This window comes from Crinia signifera, chromosome 3 (genome assembly GCF_055691185.1).
Source record: "Crinia signifera chromosome 3, ASM5569118v1, whole genome shotgun sequence".
NCBI lineage: Eukaryota > Metazoa > Chordata > Amphibia > Anura > Myobatrachidae > Crinia > Crinia signifera.
Genome location: NC_139219.1, coordinates 209311068 through 209332260, shown reverse-complemented (window position 1 = coordinate 209332260; position 21193 = coordinate 209311068). Strand labels below are relative to the sequence as shown.

General features: G+C 45.3%; 1 protein-coding gene across 1 annotated transcript in view; it reads left to right on the top strand.

Moving 5' to 3' along the window:
- Positions 1-18047: 18047 nt before the first annotated feature.
- Positions 18048-21193, top strand: part of TMEM14A (transmembrane protein 14A) — a 28752-nt gene continuing 25606 nt past the window's right edge. Inside the window, exon 1 of the mRNA XM_083177350.1 lies at positions 18048-18195. The gene's annotated coding sequence lies outside the window, so the exon portion shown is untranslated. The remainder of the gene's footprint in view (positions 18196-21193) is intronic.

Genomic DNA, 21193 nt, shown 5'->3' with positions numbered 1-21193 from the left:
TCCGTGGACGTGATTGATGTGGGGGAGATCAGGGGGATCTCCAATATGGACAGTGAGCTCCCGGCGGAGGTCTTTGATGCTCCTTTTGATGGTAAGTCACAGTAATGCATTGTATTTAGAAAGATATTTTTTATTGCGTATGTGATGGTGACATTGTTTTCAATTCTTATCCTAGCAGAAGCAGAAAGCCAGGATGTACCGGCAGCATCTTCCTCTGCAGAGCCACAGGTGGAGCAAGTGGTCCAGCCTCCACCAAGACGTCGCCCCCAGCCCCAGCCACAGGAGACATGGGATGAGAGCCTGTTGGTGACGCTGGACAGGATCGAGCAGCAAGGGGTGGATGCTGCGATCCGTCAGCAGCAGGTGGCGGATTTTCTGGCGGAGTGGAAGGCCACAAACAACCTGCAGGTTGAGGCCTTGAACCGCATTAATGAAACTCTGGCGGCTGGCATAGTAAGCATTGGCCAACACCTCAGCCGCCAGAATGAACTTCTTGCGGAGCAGCTGTCCACCGCCAGGTCCCTAAGGGACAATCCCCCATCTGCTGCCCCACCCCAAGCTGCTCCCCAACCTTCCACCTCGGCTGACCCTCCTGTGTCGACTAGGGGAAGACGCCGAAAGCCAGCTGAGCCAAAGGCCCCTGTCCCCAAGGCCCCATCTAAAAGGGGCAAAAAAGGGCCCAAATGAGACCTGGTTCACTTCCTCTGTGGTTGGAGCCCAAAGGTTTAAATTGCACTGGACATCCGCTTCCTGAGTTGGCCATCGATCCATTTGCGTGCCATGGGCATGAAAGTTCGTATTTTAACCTCTACAAATGCAGGATATTTTTTTTTGGTGGTGTGTATCTTGCTTAGTATTCACCCTGGTTGTTGCAGTACGTAATCTGGTGCCCCCATTTCTTTCACCATTGCATTTGCAGGGTAACACATGTTTGGAGATATGCAACCTCTTGTTCTGGCTGTTTTATTATTTGTGTGTCTATTTTATTTGTTTATTTGATTTCTCACATTAAAGTGTCAAGCTGTGATGCTGAACAGCAAATAAATTTATTTTACAAATTAAATCTAAATTGTGGTATGTGTCATTTCTTGTGTGAAACAAATACTAGATTTATGTGTACTTACTGACCAGGGTATTTTTGAACATTTGTTGAAGTGTGGTCGAAGTTTCCCATGTGTAACCCTCTCCATGGCCATTCCCATGTTCCTATCCAACTTTTCCCTGCTAATTAGTTTGTGTCAGCACATGTGCAGAGCAACTTAATAGGTGAGAAAGCAGTTTGTGTACAGGTGAGGTAGCTCCTACAGTAGTAGGTAAAAGCAGGTCCAGAACAATGCTTTCCTCATGGAGTGGGTGAGGCAGACAAACAAGGGTGAAAAGGTACATTTGTGTAGGAATGCATATGTGTCCTCCCTAAAAAAAGATGTGTGAATGGGCCAAACATGATAAATTAGCTTGTGAACAAACATGCCTAACTTTTTAAATATATATGATTTTACAGTGTCATAAGCAGATGTAGGAATCCTTTGTTAGAGAGATGAGAGTGCAATAATGTGATTGGTGGCATCTTACATCCAGAGTGTAGTCAAATCCAAATCATAGCAGATGAGATAGTGGTACAGGTCATTATTTTGGGTACTATACAAAGATTGTGTGGAAAATAGTGGTCATGGGCTTCAAACATTGCTGAAACATCCCAAAAAGGTCTTAAATATGCCCCCACAAACCATATTGATCCATTTAATTTCTATATCGATGTACAGAGGTTTATCCGCAAATTAACACTTAAACGGTTCTTCTCTAAAGAAGAAGAAGCCAATAAAGTGGAAGAAGACGAGACTCACTTTAAACCTAAGTCTGTCTTTTATCCACAATATTGTAAAGGCCCTTTCCTGGAAACCTTTGCCATTATGGTACTTGAAGAAGCCAAATCCATTGAAATCAATAAAAAACACTCCAACCTTTCTAAAAAAGAAAGAGAGGCAGTTAAAACGCTAAAAGATAATAACACCATTATCATCAAGCCTGCAGATAAAGGGGGGGGGGTGGTCATTCTAGATACCAGCAAATACGAAAAAGAGGTCATGCGACAACTTAATGATACATCTACGTATAAAAAACTAAGAAATGACCCAACCCCCACCACCCTCCCCAAATTACAAACATTTATCCAAAAGGCAGTTGAAAATAAGATCATCACTAAAGGAGAGGCCCAGTTTCTTGTCAACGACAAACCCCTCACTCCCGTACTATATATTTTACCCAAAGTTCACAAACAACTGATCGATCCTCCGGGTCGCCCCATAATCTCTGGGGTAGACTCCCTAACAGCGAATCTATCTATGCTGATCGATCATCATCTACAGCCACTGGTGCTGTTAAATAAATCACACTTAAAAGATACGGGAGACTTCCTCAAACTATTAAAAACCATCAAGTGGGAGGAAGGGTACACACTTGTCACTGCTGATGTCAGCTCGCTCTACACCATCATTGACCATAATGATGGTGTGGAGAGTGTCAAGCGTTTTCTTGAATTATCAGACAAATCTGTGGACTTACAAAACTTCATCATAGAAGGAATCAAATTTATCCTTCAAAACAATTATTTCATTTTCAATAATGAATATTATTTACAGAAAGCGGGCACCGCAATGGGCACCAGATTCGCTCCGAGCTATGCGAACCTGTTTATGGGCGCATGGGAACTCGACAACATCTGGGTAACCAATCCCCTCGGAGCGGATCTGGTGTCCTACGCACGCTACATAGATGATATTTTTTTCATATGGAGAGGAAACAGGAACGCTTTAGACGCCTTTTGCACACACCTGAATACCAACAATTTGAACATTAAATTAACATTTGATGTTCAATCAACAGAAATAAACTTTTTGGACATTACAGTATATGTGGAAGACAATAATCTTAAATTTAAAAATTATGTGAAACCCACAGATTCAGGCACATACATCCCTTACACAAGTTGCCACCATGACCATTGGTTGAATTCCATACCCACTGGTCAATTTAAAAGACTGAGGAGGAACTGTAAGGATGATCATGTTTTCTCTGAACAGGCAGAACAAATGAAAGATAAATTTCTGGCCTGTGGATATGAGGAAGAGGCAATACAGAAGGGCATAGAAGCTGTATCCTTGAATCCATCTCAAACAACCAGCCAAAAGAAACAGCCAAAAAATAAGAAAGAAAACAATCCATTTTCTTATGCCTTTGTGACTACATTTTCGAATGAACACAAAAGAATAGAACACATATTCAGGAAACATTGGAATATTATCCTCAAGGATCCCATCCTGGGGAAAATTATTCCAAAACATCCTAAATATATATACCGTAAAGCACCGAATTTACGTACCAACCTAGTAGGTAGCAACTTCTCTACTAAAAATACATCGATGGGAATCACATCAAAAGGATTCTATCGATGCGGAAGTTGTCTGGGATGCAAAAACACCAAAAGCACAGGGTCAAATAAAATCCAGGAGTTTTGCATTAATGGTTACAACATTAAAATTAAGGAATTTATATCATGTAATTCAAAAAATGTCATATATATGATTAAATGCAGCTGCAATAAGTATTATATTGGGCGCACATCCAGACCCCTTAAAACTCGTCTAGGAGAACATCTTAGAAATATAAGAAATGGGATGGAAACCCATGCGTTGTCATCTCATTTTAAACAGGTCCATCACTGTTCAACCAAAGAGATTACTGAATTTGGTGGCCTGAGAGCCATAAAAGGCAATTTAAGACAGCCTGATTGTTCATCTCTCCTGGCCAAGGCAGAGATGAACCTTATCTACAACTGTACCACTTTGATACCCAATGGGCTCAATAGTGATTTTGAGCTCAAGTGGTTCTTGTAAATATCCCGATGTGCTCAGAAATACTTGTTGGTTTTGTGAACACTTGTTGGTTCTGTGAATATTTTCATATACTCAGAATGACTTTGGCTTTTGTATATGCATAAAATGTTAAAATATTTCGTTGTGTCCAAAATCACCTTTTATACTGCTGCTGCTGCATTCATGATAGAAATATCTCATATACCGCATGTAAAAATCAAAAATGAACTATATGTAATTGTGCTTTTCTGTTTTCTAGTACATTCGTGCCCCGCTGTCATGGCAACCCCATCGCGTCCAAACAACTCCATAGAAACTAAAGGAGCGTTTTAAAAAAATACCACCCAGTTCACGCTGGACCAATAGAAAAGTCCCCTCCGACGCTATGCGTTCCACAGCATCTCCATCGATGACGCTGCCGGGACGGAGACATGGAACCACGTGATGCGTTCCATGCCCAACCAATCAGGGAACACTTCCGGCGGACGCTTCCGGCGGCGTGCGTTCCACAGCCGGAGAACGCACTGCCGCATCCTCCAAAAGGACGGATTTTAAAAGAATAATATGCTGCTCAAACCTCCAGCATATAATGGACATCCCACGGGAACCCGCACCCTGTATAAAATACAGTTTCTCCGTCTACGTACGATCTCACATAAGAACATGCCACCGGAAGTGACGGGGGTTTCCATGACAACGAGTCCGAGAATTCTTTTAAACCCTTTTTAAACCTCCTAAATCAGTATTTGTATGAATTTCAACACATATAAAATGATGTATATATATGTTTATTGTATTATGTTAAATACAGGCAATTTTGATGGGTGAAAATACCAATGTTCTCCACACACCCACCTCATTTCCTGTTGTTCACCGATTGGCTGTTCATCTCTTAAATAGAAGCTGCTCACTCAGCTCCAGTACATCCTGAAAAAGGTCCTAGACCGAAACGCGTCGATGCCACTGGAGAGGAGTGAACAGCCATCTTTCCTCTAATGTATGTATTGGATTTTTAAAGGAACTTTTTTGCTGCATTTCTTTATTTTTTATTTATTTTTTTATACATATTGTTTTTTTAAAAACAACTGTTGGACTTTCTATGGAAACTGCTGTTTTATATTGATGCCCCATATGGGAGATGTTTTACTTAGTGGAATAATTGGATTAAAAGCTGAATTTTTGATATTTTTTGGATAAAAACGGATTGGGCTGAAAGTTTTTTCAAAAAGAAGTCTCCTATAAAAGAAACCGCTATAGGCCTTGCATCACCGTATTCAACGGTGAGTAAGGTACGCTGCCTGAGGTATATCCAGTATTGGAAGTATTGTCTGAAAAGAGTGTCACTACATTTCAATATATCTTTTTTCTATATGGAATATTGAACGAGAAAATCCTATTTAAAAAAAAAAGGGGAAAAAAAGCTTTGGAGACCTATCCCCATAAAAGAAACCTTGATGAGCGGACCATCAAACACACAAGTGTGAGTCGGGGTACGCCCATCAATTGTCTATTCTAAATAATTAAGGGTGAGGTGTACTTAAATTTGGTGTAATACTTCACCCCCTCATATCAAATTGACCATATCCCTGACACATGGCATATTGATTTCTTTTTGAGAAACTTCTGAATGGTGACCTACAACAAACCTTGGGAAAATCAGGGATACTTTAAAGAAACCGTTATGAGTGGAACCTCTTAAAACACTCCGTGAGTAAGGGTACGCCCATAATTTAAAGATACCTTGATACGTTTTATTCACATATTATCTTGGTGAGTGAGGTACGCCATCACTTCTTCTGGCTCCTCACAAATCAAAATAATTCTTCCGTATACCATATGAATCTACACATATATTGTACTTTTTTCTTCCTTTGAGCACACCGGAGAATCACCCCCCTCCTCTACCAAAGAAGGGAAAAATATCAGAGACACTGTAAAGAAACCTTTATAAGTGGAAACTTCTAAAATACTCCGTGAGTAAGGGTACGCCCACAATTTAAAGACACCTTGATACGTTTAATCCACATATAATTTTGGTGAGTGAGGTACGCCATCATTTATTTGGGGCTCCTCACAGATCAAAAAAATCCTTCTGTATGAATCTACACATATATTGTACTTTCTCCTTTCTTTGAGCACATCGGAGAATCACTTCCCTCCCTCACTAAAAGAAGAAAAATATAATAGAAGCTACCATCACGTCGAAAGATACCTTTATAAGCTTCGTACCAACCTGTTTAACGTGAGTTTGGTACGCACAGTACACTTTCACTTCATTCCAAGAGCACCTAATTGTCTTACTTTATAGACTCAAATCAAATAACCACGCACAAGTTGAAACTCATTATTATTCTTTCTTTATTTTTTGATCACGGACACTTACCTTGACGAAAAAACGGAGAATAAGACTAAAAATCCTTGCCATCACAGAACAACCAACAAAGAAGAAGACCCAAGGAAGTCTTTAAGTATATTCTGCGCCTCACTGTCTAAAGTTCCAATTTTTGTGTTTTTCGTATTGTTGTAAAGTGTTGGTGACACTTTAGGAACTGTAACACCAGGGCTGCATTGCGCCATATAGAATCCTGTAACCTCCATTTGTATCTTATTGCTGAAACATCCTTTGTAGGTGTTAGATGTGGTTTATGTTATTGTATCCTAAATACAAAACCTATGTTAGTATTAGAGTGAACACGTTGACACATGTCGACTTGTGTAGATTGAGTGTGCTACTGCGTAAAGTCTATGAAAGCACGTAGTGAATGTGTCTAACTGTTTAGCAAATACCTACCTTAGCGTATAAAAAGATTCTTACCTTAAATTAAACAAACCTTTAAATGTGGAGAAGTATAGAAAGAGAAGCTTCCAATGTGTTTGCGTGCTGTGTGTGTGGCTTGCAGGTAGTGAAATCATGCTTTGGACTTAATAGACTGCAGCATTGCTTATTACATTCAGGTGTATGTGTTTGAGTAGTAATCAGCGTTAATTAGCCAACTCAGGCGCACGCTGGCATGCGGTATCTGTAGGGGTGGTTTGAGATGGCGGTTGGCGGCCGCCTGTTTGGTGTCCGAAATGAACGGTGCCTTAGTCGATCGTGCGGTAGTAGCACCGCTCATTTTTGGTGCACACCCCTGTGTACGCCCATATTTACGCCCATTTTCCCTCATTATTTCGGCCGCTCCCATCAACACGCCCTTATGCCGCCCCATTACCCGTACACTCGCGTACAGGTTTTTTCGCACGTTGAGACCCCAGCCGTAAGCGTTGTGGAGTGTTCGCGCCGGCGCATTAGCGTATCTGCACATGCGCAGATCATGAAAAACACCGGGACGTACGCGTACGGCCCGGCCGCTCCAACCAGAATAAGGGCCTGAGTCAGTCTACACAAGTCGACATGTGTCAAAGTTTTCACTCGAATACAAACAATTTTTGGTACTCTTTACCTAGAACGGCGCCCATCGCGACCATCGCGACCATCGAATGCACTAAAAAACGGGTGCGATGCGATGCCCGCGATGGCCGCGATTTCCCTTAGGGACCAATGTTAAAAGTTAGATTGGACGCGATTTTAGTGTTCAATGCCTCAATGCCCGCGATTTTTCCATAGGAAACAATGTTAAATGGGCCACAGAGCCCTAATAGTCCCCCTGAAGTCTGAAATGGCCCCCACAATTTTTAACGGCACCCCATGATCAACGTCAACCCGAAGCGTGGCGAGCGCAGCGAGCCCGCGAGGGGCGGCGGTACGCGTCCTCCGACCTTTTCATACCCCCACTATCCACGTCGGCGTGGAGTTGAGAATAGAATAGTGTGGCGAGCGCAGCGAGCCACCGAGCCCGAAGCGTGGCGAGCGCAGCGAGCCCCGCGAGGGGACGCGGATACCTTCACAGGTAAACGCGTCCCCTCGCGGGCTTCACAGGTGTCCGCGTCGCCACGGACACCTGTGAAGCCCGCGAGGGGACGCGTATAACTGTGAAGGTATCCGCGTGCGCTCGCCACGCTTCGGGCTCGGTGGCTCGCTGCGCTCGCCACACTATTCTATTCTCAACTCCACGCCGACGTGAATAGTGGGGGTATGAAAAGGTCGGAGGACGCGTACCGCCGCCCCTCGCGGGCTCGCTGCGCTCGCCACGCTTCGGGTTCACGTTGATCGTGGGGTGGCGTTAAAAATTGTGGGGGCCATTTAAGACTTCGGGGGACTATTAGGGCTCTGTGGCCCATTTAACATTGTTTCCTATGTAAAAATCGCGGGCATTGAGGCATTTAACACTAAAATCGCGTCCAATCTGACTTTTAACATTGATCCCTATGGGAAAATCGCATGCCCACGATGCCCGCGATTTTTTACCCCCGACGCCCGCGATGCTAATCGCGGGCGCCGTTCTAGGTAAAGAGTACCCAATTTTTTTTTTCATTTTGATAAAAATACATAAAACAATAATTAAATAACAATTAGAATAAATCATTTAATTGTCTTAATCATAGTTGAAAGGCTAGATTATGAGGGCCATATAAGTGAAGGGTATGCCAGCGTGCACGGACGTACGCTAACTCTCACGATCGGTGACATACGCTGAGTTTTCCATTGAAAACAGGCGAGACCAATCCGTACAAGGTGGCGAACGCTCAGATAGCCGTAAGATGTCGGTGTGAAAACGGAAGAGTCCTGTCCGTAAACGGTGGCGTACGCTCTGTTGTACACCAGTTGTCGGTGTATAAGTGGTGATCTGTCCGTGTACGGTGGCGTATGCTCAAGTGTACGCCTCTCCCCTTTGTCGGTATTTGTGGCTGTCCGTATAGGTAAACGTACGCTGATACGGAACGTACGTACGTTTGGCCGCCGCAACCAGAATAAGGCCATATGTTTTTCTATCTAATTGATAATGTATGGATTTGTATCTGATATGATTAAATATAAATTGTCCATATATTAGACTCCGGACTGAATAATCAATTGAACATGATAGGTACTTATTCGGGTCACACTCTAGAAAGTGTGGTGGCATGTGTGCGCCCCAATGACCAGAAGTCCCGTCATACCCGGAAACCACTGATCCGGATGGATGGCATGCTTACACGGCTCACGCAAAAGGAAGTTCATGCTAGCATCTTGATTTACATCTACCGGAAGTGATGGGCTGACCGGACACTTACACTTATCATTTCTAAACTTCTTAGTAGAATTACATGTAAGTCTGTCTCCTACCTTTGAAATCAGTGGCGTAACTATACATTTTGCTCCCCCCTGCTAAAAGTTTGTGCCCCCCCCCCCCCCACATAGCATATATATATATATATATATATACGGGTGGAGGGGGGTGCGGCACTCGGGACTTAGCTCCAAAAAACAACAAATTCACACGCTGTGTGGTTAGTGACGTTTCAGCCGATAAGGCTTTTATCAAACAGCTATATATATACACACACACACAAACACAGCAAGAAGTAGTAAAGCACTCAGCAGATCTATACAAATGCCTGAATTAAAACATGTGCAGCAATCGACTTACATTTCAAAGCCCAAACACCCCTTTATTAACTCTGTCAAAAGGGATAACATACAAACTCCACACAACAAAAGTAGGCTGGGGGTAGTAGGGACAGTGTTTGGGGGATCAGTACTGTAAGCACAGCAAGGCAATAAGGGCAGGGCCGGTGCAAGGCACCGGAGCGCCCCAGGCGAGTCGGGGTGGGGGCGCCCCGGTGCCGGGGGGGGGGGGGGTACCTGTCCTGCGGCGCTGTGTATTTCAATCTGGCGGCGGAGGCAGCGGGGGTCCCTGCAGTCCATTAGAAATCACGAGCGCTATCCGCCGGGCTATGCGGAAGCGCTTCTAGTGTGAAAACACTGGCAGCACGCTGATTGGCTGAGATCAGCGTGCGCCGTGCTGCCAGAGTTTTCACACTAGAAGCGCTTCCGCATAGCCCGGCGGATAGCGCTCGTGATTTCTAATGGACTGCAGGGACCCCCGCTGCCTCCGCCGCCAGATTGAAATACACAGCGCCGCAGGACAGGTACCCGGGCGGCACAAAATGCCGCCCTCCAGTGGCCGGCGCCCTAGGCAAATGCCTAGATTTGCCTAGTGGTGGCGCCGGCCCTGAATAAGGGGGACAAAGCAAAGGGAGGGTGAGAGAGCCAGGGGCAGACACAGCTGTATATATTATTTATTTATGAGAGCAAGGGTAATGTGTTGGGGGCTGCAGCAGTTACTGTGTCGATGGAAAGGGGGACATGGTGGCAGTGGTGACATGGGGAGGGGGGAAAAGCGGCGGCTGTTGCAGCAGTGCAGTACTGGGCAGGGGCGGATCCAGAAAAAAATGCTCCTGGCAGCAGAGCTGGCTTAGCCTGTACTCATACCTCCAGCACCCGGCAAAGGCTTCCACTCCTCCATCCAGCAGCTTCTTCCTCTCTCCGCAGCTCTGGCATCCAGAAGCAATTATGTCCCCAGCAGGCAGCACCCCGCAGATTCATCCTCCGTCAGCAGAGTAGCAGCAGCTCCGCCCACCTTCTTCTGGTAGCAGCAGGCTCCATCCCCTGGTGGCACAAATCCACCCCTGGTACACGGTAGTACAGTGCGCACTGAAGGGGAGACGCAGGTGGATGCCTCCCCGTGTACCGGAGTACCACTTTACCACCATTGATCGGGAGACAGGGGAGTGCAAGGCAATCATTTTTTTTTATGACAGATACCCTGTCATGGCCGCGCCCACGCCGACAAGCGCGGGAGGCGGCCGTGCACAATAAGCAGCAGTCGCCCGCATCTCTATAGTGTAGTGTGACAGACTCACTGTCTGTCACACTCACTTGTCCGGCAGTGGCACACGGCGCCCACGCAGCCCCCGCTCCCCCAAGCAGCAGCGGGGGCTGCCTTACAGTATCTCCGCCACTGTTTGAAATATAATTCTTAGACATTTTTTTTATAATTATGAAAGTTACCGGTAATTGAATCTCAATCACAGGTGTATTGCATAATGTCAGTCTACAGGGTATTTAAACCCTTACATTACAAAAAGTAAGTCACCTTTGAAAAAGCTGCGGATAGTGGTAAAATGTGTAAGGTGTTACAGCTGTACTAGAAAGCTCCAGTTTCGATAGTCAACCCTCTGCCTATTTGAGGACTTACAACAAGGAGTCACTTCATCACACTTTTGGACCCATTGTGACTATTCTCTTCAGCCAGGAGTTTCTACAGCCACCAACTCCAGCTCTGGGAAGTTACATCCTCTACCAACATCTGTTCTCCCACGTTACTGGGGCACACAACATTTCTTGGAGGAACGCCACCTGCTTAAAGGCCCAGTCAACACAAGTGGGTGAATAAATTTCCATCTAACATCATATCACTATCCCAGAAAAGGGTGGATAATAGTTATGGCTGTTTGCGGACTGGCGGTCAATAAGGGTGAGTATTTGTCCTAATTATTATCATTATTTCTAGATATATTACAATTATTTGTTTTTAATATTATTTTACAGTGTTATTAAATATTGAGTTTTATATGCCACTTACCTGACTACTGGATATTTTATCACAGTTATACCTCTTCCTGTACTTTTTTAAATTGTATTGGGGCTGACTACCCCGTTTTATTTACTGCTGCTGGTCTAAGCACACTCATACCAAAGCGCTTTTTCACGATATCTTGATATCTCCTGTTCTCTTTACAATAGCACTCTGCAGACTGTATCGCTGCAGCATGCCACCAAGAGCATACTTTGGGCACTCTAGACATGTGAAGTATATATAACCAGCGCTGTCCTAGCTACAACTCTTTGAAAATAATTGTGATATCACCGACACTTATATTCTATTGTAGTTGTTTCATTACTCATCTGGCATCCCTCGCCACCAAACTGACCTGGTGGAGGTGCCCTATGTGCACATAAAGGTTTCTTTCCAATCAAAGTACCCTTCAAAGTGACACCTTGAAAAAGTGCACTTTGGTGCCAGAAACATGCTGGTGAGTTGAGGGGGCACTTGTCATTGTTTGAGACCTATTTTTGTTTACCATCTTGCACCACCTTCTTCTAATTCCGGATATTGGAGAAGTGTTGGAGTGTCTCTGCAATGAGGTGTTTTTTAGTGTTTTTTTTTTTAATCAAGTTTTTTTTATTATTTTTATGTATATTCACCCATGGATGTACCTGTTTTATTTGGAATAAATATGTTTTTTACAAGTTTCATCCTGATCTGGAAATTCCTTGAAATATTCTGACAGAGGAGGAGGTTTAAAGGTACCTTTTGAGGCATGTAGGGCCTCATTTTGAGGTGAGTCTACTGATAAAGGGGATGTGGTGTGGAGGTGTATTCTAATCCAGGGGAAAATCAGTGTTATACAGTATATCTAAAGAAACCTTGATGTGAAAAAAGGGCTTTTTGTCAAGGTCAGTATCTGTTCAAAAGCCTGACCAAATGAATGGTCAAGGAGGAATAAAGAAGCTTTGATTTTTATTATTCATCTTCTTCGGCACGAGAAGGAAACCCTGATGCACATATACTGAGCAAATAGCTTGATTGGAAAGAAACCTTTATGTCCACCAGGTCAGTTTGGTGATGAGGGATAACAAGCAAACGATGTGCCAGCGCTAGCTGTTCCAATGTTTAAGACAAGACGGTTCTCAAGGGTTAATATTTAATTAATAACACAATTGATGTACATCTATCACATTACATATGAAAAAGGGGGGGGTACATAAAATATAATAAAAAAATTGAGCAATAAATGAAATATCTCAGGGATATATGGTGTTAATAAAACAGCTTTAGACTCTAGACATGTGACTTTTTGGTTCCTGCAAAGTGAGTAAGGAGAGACATCATGACATCTGATATCTCCCACCAGTGTTACTGCAAATCAAGGAGCCACTTGGCACTCACTGGCCAGTAGGCACAGGTAGAAGGGCAGCTAAATCTTCAAGTTTAGAAATAGAGACAGGAAAACAAATAAGTGTATAATATAAGAAAGGAAATAGGAAAACATAAAAGAAGACGTAGAAGTGGAGAAAGATGGAGAGTAAAAGTATGATGCTAGGGAGAAATCATTCGATAGTTGCTCACCTTTGAATGATTTCTCCTACCTTCAGTAATTAGTCAGTGTGAAAATGCATGGAAAATGGGCTCTGATGTCATGTGATGTCAGCCACCCCCTTGCCATGCAGCACACATGGAATTATATGGCACACATGATGACACTCCTGCAGTAAAAATAATAAAAACTATTATTTTAATAAAAAAATGGAAGCACCTCTGGATTGATACGGCAGACTAAGCAGCACCCCATGAATTATACAGCACACTTGGCTCACCCCTGGACTGATACAGAACACTTGGCAGCACCCCATGAATTATACGGCAGACTTGGCTCACCCCTGGAATTATACGACACACTTAGCATCACCCCTGGACTCATACAGCACACTTAGCATCACCCCTGGACTCATACAGCACACTTAGCAGCACCCCATGAATTATACAGAAGACTTTCCAGCAACTCATGAATTATATGACACACTTGGCTCACCCCAGGAATTATGCGTCACACATGCGGGCACCCCTGACCTGATACAGCACACATAGAATTATACGACACAGATGACGGCGCCCCTTGGCTGATACGGCATACATGGCGGCAGACATGGAATTATACGGCAACATTCCTGCAGTAAAAAAAAGAAAAACTATTCTTTTAATTAAAAAAAGAGCAGCATACCTGGAATTATACGGCAGACTCAGCAACACCCCATGAATTATACGGCACTCTTGGCTCACCCCTTGACTGATACAGCACATTTATCAGCCCTTGCAGTAAAAATATTTAAAAAACACCTTTTTTTTCTTTTCATAAAAAAAAAAAGGGCAGCTCCCCCGGTCTGATACAGGACACATGGGGGCACCCCTGGACTGATACGGGACACATGGGGCACCCATATAATAATACGGCACACATGGGGGCACCCCATGGACTGATACGGGACACATGCAGGCACCCCTGGACTGATATGGGACACATGTAGGCACCCCTGGTCTGATTTGGGACACATGCGGGCACCCCTGGTCTGATTTGGGACACATAGGGGCATCCCTGGAATTATACGGCTCACATGCGGGCACCCCTGGTCTGATACGGGACACATGGGGGCATCCCTGGAATTATACGGCACACATGGGGGCATCCCTGGACTGATGCGGGATACATGGGGGCACCCATGGAATTATACGGCACACATGCGGGCACCCCTGGACTGAAACGGGACACTGGGCAGGGCAGCTGGACTGATATGGCACACTTAACACCCCTTGCAGGTTAAAAAAACACACACCTTTTTTATTTTAATTAAAAAAAACTTTTTTTCAGAGAGCCCCTTTAGATGTCCCCCACAGTAGTCCCATATACAGTAACAGCCCTCCTTAGTAGTAGCCTTGGTAATGCCCCCTTAGTAGTTGTAACCTGAATAGTTTTCCACTTTGTATAGTTTCCCCCTCAAGGGTTCCCCCTTAGTAGATGTACAAAAGTTCCTGCACCATTAGTTCCCCCTTAGATTCCCCTTAGTACCTTTAGATTCCCAATATATATTTGTCCCCCTTCAGCAGCCCCCTTTAATTGATGCAGCCCCTATTTGTTCCCCCATTAGTTTGCCTCCCCCTTAGTTTGTCCCCCATAGTGTTATTTTGTCCCCCATAGCTTTTTCCTTTCTGCAGACAGCACGGACACATCCGTGCTGACTGACTTCTACATGCCGAAGGAAGATGGCGGCTTTTTTATAGTAGAGATCCGAATCTGACGCAGGATGATGACGTCTTGGCCTCATTTTTTTTGGTGGGGGGGGGTCGGATCTCTAGGATCCGAACCAGCTCAACTCTAATTTGCGGGTTAGAGACGCATCGGCTGTGATTTACTTAATCTATCCCCACTAGTCTTCCACTCCGACTTGCACTTGTCCCTACGGGACTCCCTGCCATGGGTGCCTCATACGGTACTGCCGCAGTTTGAGTATTTCCAAATATATCACTAACTGTATATTATTGCAGCTTTTTTATCTAAATACTGGATTCTATGAGTGAGCTGGAATACGGACTATATTTAGAGCCTAGTGGCGTAGCTATCGTAAGGCAGCCCCTTGGTGGAGCGGGCGGGGGCGGTCGGCCCTGGCATCTGCTAACCCTGCGAGTTCCGCAGGGAGTGCGCCACCAGGCAAAAAAAACTGCAGTGCAGGGACTCGGCAGTGGCGCACTCAGGGTTTTTTTTTTTAGCAGGACGGCTGCTGACCTCCTGCCGCTGCTGCTTCTGAATGCCCGGCGGCTCCTCAGCGCTGAAAGCATTTGGAAGCAGCAGTAGCAGGAGGTCTGCAGCGGAGAGAGAGGTGGGAGAGAGCGATGTGTGACAGCAGATCATGAGACCTGATGGTGCGTGACAGCGGGAGTAGTCCGGCCAGTGCTGGAGATCAATTGACCTGGAGTTTCCAGCGCCGGGGAACAGAAGAAGTGTAGCTGTCAGCGCCAGTCAGAGAGGGACACAGCGCTAGTGATTGATGCACCTGGAGATGACAGAGCTGCGGGAGATCCGGATCTGCAGGACTGATGAGACCCGACAGAATGAAGTGCCGCTATTGCTGATGGGAGACTGGGTACTTACCCAGGAAGGGGGGGATAAGGAGGTACTTTACAAGTTATTTCTGTCGCAACCCTACTCTCTATCTCCTCAGCCCCCTTTCCCTGTCTGCTTAGGGCACTCTTACCTTCCCGCCCCTGTCTCCCTAGACCCCTCCCCAGCTCCCCTCCCCCACTCCCTGTCTCCATAGGTGCCGATTTATGTTTTTGTTGGTGGGTGCTCAAGCCAAAAATATAGAGGAGTGGCTTCATGGGGAAGGGGTGTGGCCACAAAATAATACCAATTTATATTATGGAGCACAGTTGTCTCCAATATTCAAATTACGGCAACAGAGTTCTACATACATACACTCCCCACAGTGCAGGTACTCCGTGGACAGAATACATACTGTTCCCGACATACTGTTTCCCAGGTGGCAGGTCCGGCAATGTGGATGCTGCAGCCGCAAATTAGCAAGTTAATATGGCGGCCCAGCATCGGGACTCTGGCCCGTGGGTGCTCATCAATTTCCGTGGGTGCTCGGGCCCTTGAGCACCCACAGAATCGGCACCTATGCCTGTCTCCACAGCCCCCTCTTCCACTCCGTCTCCTCTGCCTCCTCTCTCCCCACTCTGTCTCCACAGCCCCCTATCTCTCCCCCCACCACAACGCCCGTCTCCCCCTTCCCTGTCTCTCCAGTCCCCTCTCTATATCCCCAGCCCACTGTATCTCCCCATCACAGTCCCCTATCTCCACAACCCCCTGTCTTTAACCCTCCTTGCCTCCGCAGCCCCCTCTCTGTCTTTTTCTCTTTCCCGTGATGTCTCCTCCCACCCCTCCATCCCCTCTCTCCTTTCTCTACCTGGCTACCTGGCAATGTCTCTGAGACACCCTCTTTTTCTCCGTCTCTACAACTTTCTGTCCCTGACACTCACTCTCTCTTGCTCTCTTGCTCCCCTCTTTCTCTATCGCTCACTCCTGAGCAGTGTATATGTACAGTATGTAAAACTAGGGGAATAGCCCCCAGTGTGTAATCCCCTAGACCAGGCATTCCCACCCACGGTCCTTAAGACACACCAACAGTGCAGGTTTTGTAGATATCCAGGCTTGATCACAGGTGACTTAATTAGCATCTGAGGGATTCTGATTAAACCATCTGTGCTAAAGCCTGGATATCACTGAAACCTGCACTGTTGGTGTGCCTTGAGGACCGTGGTTTGGAATGCCTGCCCTAGACAGTCAAATCCCTATAATAATATATATGTGTGTGGTGTAGTAGTAGTAGTACGTTTATTTATAAGGTGCCACAAAGTGTCCGCAGTGCCGTACATAGCAAACAAAAAAAACAAATTACAAGGTAACGTACAGGGTGTGTTAATAAAATACAGCATAAATAGGGGTAGAACTGGTAGAACTAAAATCAGCATCAGTTCAGAAGTAGGTGTCAAAATTGTCGAGGAGACTGAAGATGAAGTAGAGGAAGGGAAGAACAGGACAGGAGCACTGGTGAGGTAAAGAGGTAGGGTGAGTACGTGAGGAAGGAGGGCCCTACTCATAAGAGTTAACATACTAAAAGGAGGTGGGTGGACGAACGAAAAACAATAGGATAAGTAGGAACGGATGGGAACGGAGGCAGGATAGGAGGATCAAAAGAGGTTAGGAGGAAGGATAGGCTAGTTGAAAAAAGTGGGTTTTGAGGGAGCGCTTGAAGGAGGTAAGGGAATCAGAAAGCCTGATGGGTGGCGGGAGGTTGTTCCAGTGCAGGGGGGCATCGCGAGAGAAGTCTTGGACACGGGAGTGGGAGGAGGTGATTAGGTGAGAGGTCAGTCGGAGGTCAGCGATGGAGCGAAGAGGACGGGAGGTAGTGTGGATAGAGATCAGCGAAGAGAGGTAAGGAGCGGTGGAGGAGAAGAGAGCCTTGTAGGTGGTGCTGAGGAGTTTAAAGAGAGTGTGTGTGTGTGTGTGTATATATATATATATATATATATATATATATATACACGTGTGAGATGTGTCGTTATATTGTGAAAGGGGTCCTACGGTGAGTGGCGTACAGTGTAAGGTGCATTATGGGGGGGGGGGGGGTAGAAAGTTTTTTGGCAATTAAATTTAAATTAGTTTGAAATTTTTTATTTGTAGATATTAACTTGGTCTTATGACATACAGTCTTAATTAATGTTATTATATTAATCTTACATTGTACACTTGTGTGAATTATATTTTTCTATGTGGCCACCTAAAGTTTTATAATAAATAATTGCTATTTCAATTGTATTGGTGCATTTGTGCATGTGAGTACACCCATGGTGCTTTAAAAGAATTGGCGCAATATCCCCACTCTCTGTAAATTATTTTTTATCTAGCACTTTAGTTTCAATATTCCCTTAATTTCTGGTTACAATATTGCTTACGTCACGTGTCCTACACTCCATGCTGCAGTACTACGTAACACCACAAGATGGCAGCAACGGCCAATAAATGAGCTTGCCGATTGTAAAACGAAAGTTACTGTTTAACTTGTTTTGGGGAAGTTTAACTTAGAATCATACTGTACATGGAAAATATATAAAATAACAATGTAAGAATCTGCACGTTTCGTCCATATTTTAACATATTCACAATTCATTTCAACATATATAAGGAAATTTAGAAAAAAAGACATGCATTGGGAAAAAAAAGAAACCTCAGAGTTGTCATAGTTGAAAGGTTAGAAACTGGAGGCGGGGACCAGAGACAGGTAGGTTTGGGCTCTGTGTCCGGCCAGCTCTTGTTTTGTAGTTAAGGGTTAATTATTTAATAATCTGCTTTGATGTATAACGGAGGTGGGGGAGTGCAGGCTCCTGGCTGCGGTGCTGTACGCAGCTGTCCGCCCTAATCTGGGGTCACTGTTCTAGGTGTGACTGCAATAGCTGGGAGCAGCCCCGGGCAGTCCGTATCTACTTCCTCACTGTGCCCTGTGCCCTGTGCCTCTGACTGTAGGGGGGTGTGGGGGCTGCACACGGGGTGGCACCAACTGTATGGTTTATATGCAAATTATAAAGATATGTTCATAATAAATGATCATAATAATGCTGCTGGTGGGGATCATAGGGCATATCCTGACAAGCTTCTGTAGCCAAGGCCTCTTCTACAGGGCGTGTTGCTGCAGCACCAGAAGCATACATGTAGTGGGCAAGTTAGTAAATGGAATAAGGCTTCTCTCAAATGTTTTAGGGGGAGAAAGCCTAAGATAGTGTGATAGTGATACTGTGGACCTCCTAAAAAAAGCAGTAGCCAGTAATGAACACACCTGTGCTCCAGCTAGGAGATTGGATATACATGTCTGTAGGGGTGCCTGAGGACTGAATAAGGAAATAGTAGTGGATACATGACTCCCCCCTCCTCCTCTCACATTCCTGAAGCACCTATAGGTTACAATGAGGTCTTTGCAGAACTGTTTATAGTAGTGAGCGGAGTTATTTGATGTTTCATCGGATTTCTGCAAATGGTTCCAATGGTCCAAGCTTAACCATGCAATTGTGAGGATCCATTGCTTCCTCAGCATTGCTAGGTTATTTCTCCTATGGTTCCTCTGTGTTTTCCAATTGTATTTTTTGGTGCATGTGCGCTGCTGCTGCGACTGTCTAATAGAGTGACAGACACATTGGTCAGCCCCCCAGCAGCAGGACAGAGGGCTGGCTAGTTGGCTGCTATTGTAAATCGAGCAGTAATTGACAATGGGGCAGATGTATTAAGCCTGTTGAAGAGATAAACTGGAGATAAAGTGGAAGGAGATAACGCACCAGCCAATCAGCTGTGTTTGAAATATGACAGTTGGTAGTTGATTGGCTGGTGTTCTAGATAGATAGAAAGGCCGACATAAACCCCGTATACACAGGGCGACCCGGCTTTTCTAGCTGAGCGACGTGCTGCAGCACGAACGCTCAGCACATAGCGGGACACCTGCTCAGCACACTGTGATGCTTTGTGCTGAACATTCCTGCTGAGCGGGGCTTTGCCTATTTTTATAATAGGCTAGGGCAGTGGTTCCCAAACTGTGCGCCTAGGCTCCCTGGGGTGCCTCTGGACACTTGCAGGGGTGCCTCGGGTTGGTCGTCCAGGACCAATTCAAATTATTTATGATCGACTATTTCTGGACAAGACCAGTGATGGTGGCTGCTAATCATAAAATGTGTACAATCAGAATCAAATCCTGCCCTTTACCACGTAACTGAACCTAAGAAGCACATATAAACACAACCTACTTAATTTTATATATATTTTTGGGGGCCTAGGGGTGCCTTGGAAAAATTCTGCATACTCTAGGGTGCCGTGATTAGAAAAAAGATTGGGAACCCCTGGGCTAGGGAGTGGATCGTATTGTTGACAGCACTCAGGTCGACATGGGTGAAGGTCGACAGGTGTCAAGGTCGACATGGGTTTAGGTCGACACAGTGTTATGTCAACATGGGTTAGGTCGGAAGGTCAGCATGGTTTTTTTTTACAGTTTTTTTACCCGGATGTCAATACAGTCGACATGGACACAGTTGGAAGTCAACCGCAGTCCCTCGCATCACTCGCGATGCTTCGGGCACACTATTTTATTCTTTCACCATGCCCTAGTGGATGGTAGGGCATGAAATACCACCTGTCAGCACATGTCGGCTCAAAAACAGTAAATAAAAACCATGTCGACCTTCTGACCTGTTGACCTAACCCATGTCGACCTAACGATGTGTCGACCTTGACACCTGTCCACCTTCACCAATGTCGACCTTACCACCTGTTGACCCAGCGGTGTCGACCTAATGACTGTTGACCTAAGTGCTGTCGACAATACGACCGTATCCCATAGGCAAAGCCCCATGATCTAGGGAAAGCCAGAGCAAGCACTGGCTTACCAAGCAGGCGATACCGATGCACAGGACTGCGCATCGGCAGAGCTGCAGGGCATACACACGGAGTGTTCTTTTTTAAATAATCTAGTCAGATCGCTTAGAAAAGGGGCTGTAATCGACCCATGTGTATGCCCCTATACATACATACTGTGTGCTGCAGCAGGAAGCGTGACAATGCCACAGGGGTGCGACTAGTGATGTTGAAGGCATGTGTATTATATATATATAGACATAAACTATGTTATTGGACCATGCTTACATGGGGTCACTTTAGTCTCTTTCCCCCACCCCCATTTGTCCTGCATGGTGCTATTTACCCACTTCACATTAGTATGTCCTGCATTGTGTGCACAACCCCCATCTGTATATTTTGCATTGTACTGCCCGCCACCTCCTCATCTGTTTATCCTGCATTGCGCTGTCTTGTGTGTGCCGCAAAACCTGAATCATTGTCACTGCCAGTTCCTATCCACTACATTCCCTGACATCCTGGCATTGCCATCTCTCACTGATATATCACCTCTAGGTTTTGTCCACTATGTCCCCTGAGGTTTTGTATTGCCCTCTCTCTCACTGTGTTTAGTTTATTGTGCTGCTGCCATTGATGCGTGACTCTGGAGGGGTATTATAAAAATGGGTGCAGTGTGGGCTCAGTGGCCCTGTTGCACCACACTTACTGTACCCATTGTAAAAATGCCACTGCAGCTACCATTGTGGGAGGAGATGGAGCAGATCACACCGAATACACTGACACTCGTCTGTTGGGCTGCAGATACCTGAATATCCAGGCTGGTAGGAAATGTGGTGTTGGTGAACTGGCCAATACCACCATAGATAAACCAATGAGTGACAGGAAAA